The following is a 9,725-nucleotide window of genomic DNA, read 5'->3' on the forward strand; positions in this document are numbered from 1 at the left end:
GCTCCCAGCAGGTACGAAGAATGCTCCGGGCCCCCCCCGGGGGCTTGGAGGTGATGTGCCGAGGGGGGGGCTGTCATGCTGCACCTGGGGGGGGGGGCTTGGAGGTGATGCGCCGAGGGGGGGGGCTGTCATGCTGCACCTGGGGGGGAGTGTCGTGCTGCACCAGGGACGGGGGGGGGGGGGGGGGGGGGGGGAGGGAGTGCATAGCAGAGATCCACCCCGGGTGGCAGCCGACCAAGATACACCAGTGCAGAATTCATTTAACTTTGGACCAATTTTTTTGCATTCGGGTATGAAAGCTGTTCTGTTTTGATATAGCAAATACTACACTGCTTGTGGGAACATGAATTTTGCATTGTATAACCACTGTTTGCTACAAAAGGTTTTTAATTTTTTCGCTCCTATTATCATCACTATCTCAAAAACTCAGGCAGATCGAGAGTGGAGTCTTAGGTCCAAAATATAACTCCACCCCCCCACTCCGCCCCAGCAGAACAGATGAACAATATCCTGCTTAGGAAACCTGATATGATTCAGCTTGGGTGGCAGGAGGTGGAAGCCTTTGGGGACCATCTTAAAACCAGATTATACATTCTGTTTTCCGAAATACTTCTTTGGCCTGTTCTTTGCACAGGATTTCTGAAAAAAACAGGAGTTTCCATGTTTTGTGCTAGATATTCTGTGACCCTATTTATCTGAATAGAGAGAGGGGTGGGGGAGGGGGGAGTTAGATTATCTTGCCTTATGAATGTTTTGGATTCAGGAGAGGAAAGGGTTTTTCAGTGGAAAGGAAATTCTAGAAGTCGCAGTATGATGCTGAAAGGGAGTAACAAAGATCTATTGCTCTACAAAAAGGATGGTGGGTATATGGAACAGCCTCACGGTGAAGGAAATAGAGACAGTAACAGGGTTCAAAAACACCAAGGACAAGCACAGATCAGTCTTAATTTTTTTTTCCTCACACTTATACACTCTCTAAGGGGCCTGTTTACAGCAGTAAGCCCAACGTGGCCTTTGCTTTTTGTGGAACCCGTCGCCCATCCCTACTTTTTGGTTTTTGACTTTTTAGAGGTTTTTTTTTTCTTCTTTGAGAAGAGTCTATCTCAACAAGAAAGGAAAATGGACAGACTCCAAGAGTCTTGCAGTCTGTGTTTGATGTCAGATCCTTTGCTTTTTAGTTTTCTGATTACTACAACAGGAAAAATTTCAAAATGGGAAAGAAATTGACTGAGTTTGGATGAATTTGTCTTCAGCAGTGTAAACCAAAATCAGGCCCTAAGACTTTTTACCAAACTGTCTAAACCTCTGGGGCCCATGAGTTTTACTTAAGATTAGAATAAAACATAGAAAAGAAAATAAGATGATACCTTTCTTTATTGGACTAACTTAATACATTTTTCAATTAGCTTTCGAAGGTAGCCCTTCTTGGTCAGATCAGAAATAAGCAAATTTTGATAAGTAACAGCATATATAAGTGAAACATCAAAGTATTTCAGTGACAGTCTGAAAAGATGAGGGAGGGGTGGGCTGGGTGAGAAACAGGGCTGAGAGGATGGGGGGCAGGGTGTTATATTTTTCATATGATGTCTATGTAAATTAAATCTCTTCAGCATCTGGCTTGTTTCTCCAATATAGCACCCTTTATCACATTTTTTACACTGGATGATATATACTAACATTGGAAGATGAGCATGTGAAGGATTCCTTTATGTTGAATATTTTTCCTTTGTGAATGACTGTGGGGTCCTGTGAAATGTTTTGCCATAGTTTGCAGCTGGATATATTGCAAGGATGTGTGCCATTCTCTTCTTTTTGGGTCTCTGTTGAGAGCTTGCTTCTCACTAGCTTGTGTTTTAAATTGGGTGGCTGTCAGAAGGCCAGCACTGGTGGGGATGGGAATATCTCTTTCAGTAATTCATCCGTATTCCCATCCCCACCAGTGACGAAGGGTGCTATATTAGAGAAACAAGCCAGATGCTGAAGAAGAGATGAAAAATGCTATTGCCAATCAAGATGCTACCTCTGTGGGACAGCACTTTACAAAACCAGAACACTGTACTAATGATTTTACAGTGAGAATACTTAAAGGAAACTTTAAAACAAGACAGGAACGCAAGACCTTTGAAGTCAAAATGATTAAATATTTTGACACCCACCAGACAGGATTTAACAAAGATCTGGGTTTTCTAGCCCATTATAAACCATGAAATTTCACTGCTTTGTCATCCTCTGATCACCATGCATATCTCCCTGTCCCCCATCCTCTCAGCCCTCTCTGTTTCTCACCTAGCCCACCCCTCCCTCATCCTTTCAGACTGTCACTGAAATACTTTGATGTTTCACTTATATAAGCTGTTACTTATCAAAATTTGCTTATTTCTAATCTGACGAAGAAGGGCTACCTTCGAAAGCTAATTGAAAAATGCATTGTTAGTCCAAAAAAAAGGGTATCATCTTATTTTCTTTTCCATGTTTTATTTTATTCTGTTTCTATGGACTGGCTTTAGAATTGGACTAACAAGGCTACCACATCTCTCTACTTAAGATTGGGGAACTGAGAACCAGGACAGAAAATACAGTAAAAGCAGTTAGCTTAGCGGAGTTTAAATAAAGGGTTTGTTAGTTTCCTAAAAGAATAGTCCATAAACCATTATTAAAATGGGGAAAATCCACGGCTTATTTCTAGGATAAACAGCATAAAATGTACTGTTTTGGGATCTTGCCAGGTACTTGTGACCTGGATTGACCACTGTTGGAAAAAGGATGCTGGGCTTGATGGACCTTCAGTCTGTTCCAGTATTGCAGTACTTTACTTATGACAGTCTTGTGTCATCACCGTTTGTGATGGGAAAATTCAAGGACATTGACAGTAATTAAATTAAATTTGATCTCTTGCTTAAAACACACTCTTTAAAACAAAATCCAATCAAACAAAGTGGTGTAAATAGCATAAACAGATCAGCAGTGACAACAGCAGAGGGGCTGCATTCAGACTTGTTTTTGGCAGCTATGAGTTTCTTGGAAAGGCAGAGAGGGTGTTCCTCTTGCTGCTGCCAGTGATACTGGCCTTCCCAGACACCAAACGAGCTTCTTTTCCGAGCAGAGTTGTTCTCATTCAACGCCTCCAGGAGGGGAAGAATTGTTCCCAAATAGGACCTGCACTGTTCTGCAGCTGTCTCCTTGCCAGGGCCACCTAGTAGACAAGGCACTCATCGTAATCCTTTTATTCTCTGGCTCCTAAAATGTTTATTGTTATAGAAAACAATGTGAAAATATAACATCTGGCATCTTAGGCAGATTATGACCCAGGAGCCTGATTCACTAAGGCTTTTCTTCTTCTCACCGTTTATAATGCATCAGGTCCTTTGAGGGCCCTTCTTTTCTTTTTTGAAGAAATTCATGAGTGATCTTTTTTCACTTGGCAGTTTCATCTTTCTGGGCTTGCAACAGAATCAGAGTTGGCCTTTATTGGACATTGATGTTATAAGCCTGTCTTCACAACCACCCAAGATGTGCCCTTATTTTTAGATCCTTCCTTAGCCCATAGGCTGTAGTGGTGTTCCAGCAAGTACTGAGGCCTGTACTGAAAGTTCTTGTCAGTAGGTGTCACCATGGAGCAATGACATAGAGCAAACATGCGTGGGATAAGCATAAAGGAATCCTGTGCGGAAGGAATGGATCCTCAGGAGCTTAGTCAAGATTGGGAGGCAGGGCTGGTGGTTGGGAGGCGGGGATAGTGCTGGGCAGACTTATACGTTCTGTGCCAGAGCCGGTGGTGGGTAGCGGGACTGGTGGTTGGGAGGCGGGGATAGTGCTGGACAGACTTGTACGGTCTGTGCCAGAGCCGGTGGTTGGGAGGCAGGGATAGTGCTGGGCAGACTTATACGGTCTGTGCCCTGAAGAGCACAGGTACAAATCAAAGTAGGGTATACACAAAAAGCAGCTAATATGAGTTATCTTGTTGGGCAGACTGGATGGACCGTGCAGGTCTTTTTCTGCCGTCATCTACTATGTTACTATGACTGGACTTTCCCCCAGGGTTCTGAACTCTCTGTCTTTGTAGCATCTACAGTCCTGACTGAGCCTGGGAACAAAAGCCAGGCCTGGAATTTGAACCCTGGCAATCCACACAGAAGTGCAAGGTAATAGCTGCTAGTCTAGGGATAGACATCTCTGGTTCTCGTGCTGCATGCCAGATTGGTTTTCAGGGTATCTACAATTAATATGCACATGTATTTACATATAATGGAATCTGTGCTTGCACATAGATTTCATGCATATTCAGTGGTTGAGATCTTGGAAACCCGACTGACTTGCGGCACTTGAAGACGGGAGTTCCCTATCTACCCCAGTGCTAAATCAGACAGACCTGTGTCTTTTTTCTAACTAGAGATAGGCCAGTTTTCTTCTACTGTATTAATTTTGTTCTGGTCAAATAACATTGCTTCATTTTGTATCTTTTCCCATTCAAATTGACATGCCCCCTTGAACTTTGGGCGTCCTTGCGACGGACTTCCACTAGAGATGTCCAAAATCGGGTTTCAATTATACCGATTTGGGTGTCCCTGGGAGAAGGACCAATTTATGTTGAAAGATGGACGTCCTTCTCTTTTGAAAATGAGCCCAATAGTGTCCTTAGCACACCCTTCCATGGGTCTTTTCTGCGAGCTAAGGCCACTTTTTATTGCAGTCAGAAAATGGCTGATTTTCCAGTTTAATAGCCACGCACTGATGCTGCTATAACAAAACTTAGCACATGACGTGAGCCCTTACCGCCATCTGTTTTGTAGGCGGTAATTGCTCATGAACTAATCCTGCGCTAATCAGCGAGGGGCCCTTTTACAAAGTGGTGTTTAGCCCAACGCAGGCTTACTGCACACTAATCTGGAGCTACCATTGGCCCAACGCGGGCGGGCGCCAGTGGTAGTTCCAGCCCCGGCACACACCATTGGGAAAATCGGCCCATATTTTTTAGTGCAGCGCTAACCCGGCGGTAATCAGACAGTTCTGCATGCTACCCGGTTACCACTAGGTTAGCACGGGAGCCCTTACTGCCACCTTAGTGGCTGGTGGTAAGTGCTCCCGCTCACATGGCCATGTGGTAAGAGCAATCTTACCGCATGGCCATGGCTATTTTCAGGGCCGTGCCGATGCGGTAAGCCTCTGGAGGGCGCCGCCGCGGTGCTTACCCTCGCCCTGCGCCGCCGAGGCCTTTAAATCTTTTACCTCGGTCGCAGCGTCAGTGAAAGCGCTGCCGACCAGTGGCGTAGCAAGGGCAGGGCGGTGGGGGCGGTCCGCCCCGGGTGTCACCAGAAAGGGGGGTGCCGCCGCTCCCGCTGCTCTTCTTCCTGGCACCCCCCCCCCCGCACCAGCCCTTTAAAAATAAATTGCCGATGCGATAGCGAGCGCAGCACCTCGTGTGCAAGTAAAAGAAGCGGATCCGATTATCTCATTGGGCCTTCCCTCACTGTCCCGCCCTCCTCTGACGCAACTTCCTATTTCCTCTAGGGTGGGACAGTGAAGGAAGGCCCAATGAGATGATCGGATCCGCTTCTTTTACTTGCACACGAGGTGCTGCGCTCGCTATCGCGTCGGCAATTTCTTTTTAAAGACCGGGTGGCAGGGAGAAGACGAGGCAGGGTGAGGGTGGGGGACAGATGGGGTGAAGGTGGGGGGGACTCGGATAGCAGAAGGGACTGGGTGGGAGACAGATGGGGTGAGGGTGGGGGGCACTTGGATAGCAGAAGGGACTGGGTGGGAGACAGATGGGGTGAGGGGGACTCGGATGGGCAGAAGGGACTGGGTGGGAGACAGATGGGGTGAGGGTGGGGGGCACTTGGATAGCAGAAGGGACTGGGTGGGAGACAGATGGGGTGAGGGGGACTCGGATGGGCAGAAGGGACTGGGTGGGAGACAGATGGGAGAAGGGGCACGGAGCTGGAACTGGGGTCTGAAAAATGAGCAGGAGGGAGAATGGGGTCATGCCTGGGGCAGGGGTGGATGGGAGAATCAATGGATCTGGAACTAGGGGCAGCCGCAGGTGGGAACTGGGAGCCGAAAAGAGGGGGCAGTGAGAGAGGGGGGATAGATCCTGGATGGAATGGGGAGTGAGAGGGAGGGCAGACCCTGAATGGATGGGAGGGGGAAAGAGAGAGGGCAAATGGTGAATCGAAGGAGCAGAGAGAAAGGGCAGACAGTGGATAGAAGGGAGTGAAAGAGCAGACAGTGGATGGAAGGGGGCAGAGATAGAGGGCAAATGCTAGAGGGAAAGGAGAGAGAGAGGGCAGATGGTGGATGGAAGGGGGAGAGAGAGATGGCAGACTGGGGCAGATGGTGGATGGAAGGGGCAGAAATAGAGGGCAGATGTGGATGGAAGGGACATTAGAGAGGGCAGACACTGGATGGCAGAGAGAGAGAGCGAAGACAGATGCTGGATGGAAGGAAGACGGTGAAAAGAAGATGAGGAAAGCAGAAACCAAAGACAACAAACTGTAAATATATATTTTTATTATTTTGCTTTAGGATATAGTATTGTAGCTGTGTTAATAAATGTTTATAAATAGAACATGTAAATAAGGTAATCTTTTTATTGGACTAATTTTAATACATTTTGACTTAACTTTCAGAGAACAAAACCCCCTTCCTCAGATCAGGATAGGATACTGTAACAGCACTATACTGTATTGACCTGAGGAAGGAGATTTTGGCCTCTGGAAGCTAAATGTATTAGTCCAATAAAATGGTATTATTTTATTTTCTGTATTTGTTTTATTTCTATTTGTTAATTTGTAAAGTGGTGATTGGTATTTGTTAGTTTTTTCAAGTTTACATCTGCTGTCTTTATATTTAGCACAGTACTAGGGGACATTTTCTGTTTTCTGTGGTGTTGCATTGTATGCAGAGTCTGGCATCGGGGGTTCAGTTTAATTTTTGTCTAAATAGAAAGTTTATGATTACTTATTCTATAGTGGATTAGGGTGTATCTGTGTTTGTGAAAAAGACATGGCTTTCAGTTGGCATTGACTGTGCAGGATCGTCGATCTGTACTATTCTGTCTGGTTTCGTTTTACAATAGGTGAATTGATGTTCTAGTGCTCACTGTAGTGCTTAAGATGCTTTCCTTTCCCTTGTGTGACTCGTAGAAATGACTGCTTATGGTATGGTAGAATTGCTCTATAGGTCGTGAGTGTTTTGTATTCTCGGTATGCCTAGTACTGGATTTGGGGGGGGGGGGTGTTAAAAATGACCGGCCCCGGGTGTCAACTACCCTAGCTACGCCACTGCTGCCGACGTCTCCCTTCCCTTGCACTCGTTGGTTCCCTCAGTGTCCCGCCTTCTTCTGACGTCAGAAGGCGGACACTGAGGGAACCAAGAGCGCAAAGGGAAGGGAAACGTCGGCAGCGCTCCGCTTTCACTGATGCTGCTGCGACCGGAAGTAAAAGATTTAAAGGCCCCAGGGCGCGGAGGGAAGGGCAGAGAGGCATGGATGGGAGGGCAGAGAGGCATCGATGGGAGGGCAGGGCCCTGGGAGAGGACAAATTGCTGGAAAGGGAGGGGAGGGGAGGGGAGGGGAGGGGAGAGAGGATTGCTGGCTATGGATGGAGGAGGGAAGGGCAGAGAGGGACAAGGATGGACATGGGGGCCCAGGGAGAGGACAAATTGCTGGAAATGGAGGGGAGGGGAGAGAGGAGGCAAGGATTGCTGGCTATGGATGGAGGAGGGAAGGGCAGAGAGGGACAAGGATGGACATGGGGGCCCAGGTAGAGGACAAATTGCTGGAAATGGAGGGGAGGGGAGAGAGGAGGATTGCTGGCTATGGATGGAGGAGGGAAGGGCAGAGAGGGACATGGATGGGAGGGCAGGGCCCAGGGACAGGACAAATTGCTGGAAATGGAGGGGAGGGGAGAGAGGAGGATTGCTGGCTATGGATGGAGGAGGGAAGGGCAGAGAGGGACAAGGATGGGAGGGCAGGGCCCAGGGAGAGGACAAATTGCTGGAAATGGAGGGGAGGGGAGAGAGGAGGATTGCTGGCTATGGATGGAGGAGGGAAGGGCAGAGAGGGACAAGGATGGACATGGGGGCCCAGGGAGAGGACAAATTGCTGGAAATGGTGGGGAGGGGAGAGAGGAGGATTGCTGGCTATGGATGGAGGAGGGAAGGGCAGAGAGGGACAAGGATGGACATGGGGGCCCAGGGAGAGGAGAAATTGCTGGAAATGGAGGGGAGGGGAGAGAGGAGGATTGCTGGCTTTGGAAGGAGGAGGGAAGGGCAGAGAGGGACAAGAATGGACATGGATGGGAGGGCAGGACCCAGGGAGAGAGAAGAAATTGCTGGAAATGGATATAGAGCAAGAAATGAAGAAGAAAGGAGAAAAGTAAAGAAATAAATGGAAAGGAAGCCCTGGAAATGGAGTTAAGAGGACAGATAGCAGCAGACTCAGATACTGGGCCAGCATGATCGGAAAAAGAAAGTCACCAGACAACAAAGGTGGAAAAAAATCATTTTATTTTCATTTTAGCGTTTGGAATATGTCCACGTTGAGAATTTACATCTGCTATCTTATTTTGCAATGTATAGCAATTTGTTTCTAAGAATATTGCTGACAATTCCTTTCAGTGTGGCAAGTGGTGAGCGATCATTTTCAGGGGGGGGGTGCGTGATCATTTTCACGGGGGGGGGGCACCAACTGATAGTCTGTAGGGGGGCGCCAGAGACCCTAGGCATGGCCCTGGGTATTTTCAGCCTTTTTTATCAGCAAGTGGCAAAAATGGCCCCTGCCGCTGATAGTGCAGGGTCCTTTTTAACAAGCTTGGTAAAAGGACCCCTTAGTCTTTATTTACTTTTAATGTGAACATACACAACTCCTCCACAAATATTCAGAATTGTTTTACAATATCTGCTTATAATACTACTACCATGCTTATCATTAACATGTTGCTCAAGATCCTTCTGTAATATTAAATGTCCATCTCTTTTATATTTCCACTATTCATGATCTATTGTAAGCCACATTGAGCCTGCAAAGAGGTGGGAAAATGTGGGATACAAATGCAATAAATAAATAAATAAAATAAATAAATAATGTTATTTTTAATTTAATATGTACCCTAAATATTTATTTGTGTGTGTGTGTGTATATATATATATAAGTGTATGCTCCTCCAAAAATCCATTGTTCCTTACATTTCATATTTTTCCTTTTTTTAAAATTTAAATCTTTTTTTAAAATTGTCTTTCGTTTTTTAATTAATGCTTTTATTTTCTTTCCCCATTTCCAATGTTATGGAATGGAAGATGAAGAAGGGGGAGAGATAAGTGGAGAAATAAAATGGTGAAGAGAATACAACATGTGATTGGGGAAGAGACAGCCATGTAAAAGAGATGAACAGCAGTGGGAGAGAATTGGAGTTGAGTGGAGGTGTGAGTGGGGCTGGAAGGGTGATAAAGAGGGAGGAGGGAAGAGAAACTGCAGAGGTTGATGGGAGAGACTGACCTCTGGCACCCCATGATCTTTCTTTGCCAATATTCACATATCATCACACCTTCTCTCGTGGTTGCTATTATCTCACAACATAAAAATTGCATTTCATTCTGTTCAGTTTATTTTGCACAGGTCTGGCTGTTACTGCTACAACCACAGCACTAGCCAACTGGTCCAGCCTAACCCAGTGGGTGCCAGTCCCTCAATTTATACTGTGGGCTCAGAGCTATGATGTAAAGTGGAC

Source organism: Microcaecilia unicolor, chromosome 11 (genome assembly GCF_901765095.1).
Source record: "Microcaecilia unicolor chromosome 11, aMicUni1.1, whole genome shotgun sequence".
NCBI lineage: Eukaryota > Metazoa > Chordata > Amphibia > Gymnophiona > Siphonopidae > Microcaecilia > Microcaecilia unicolor.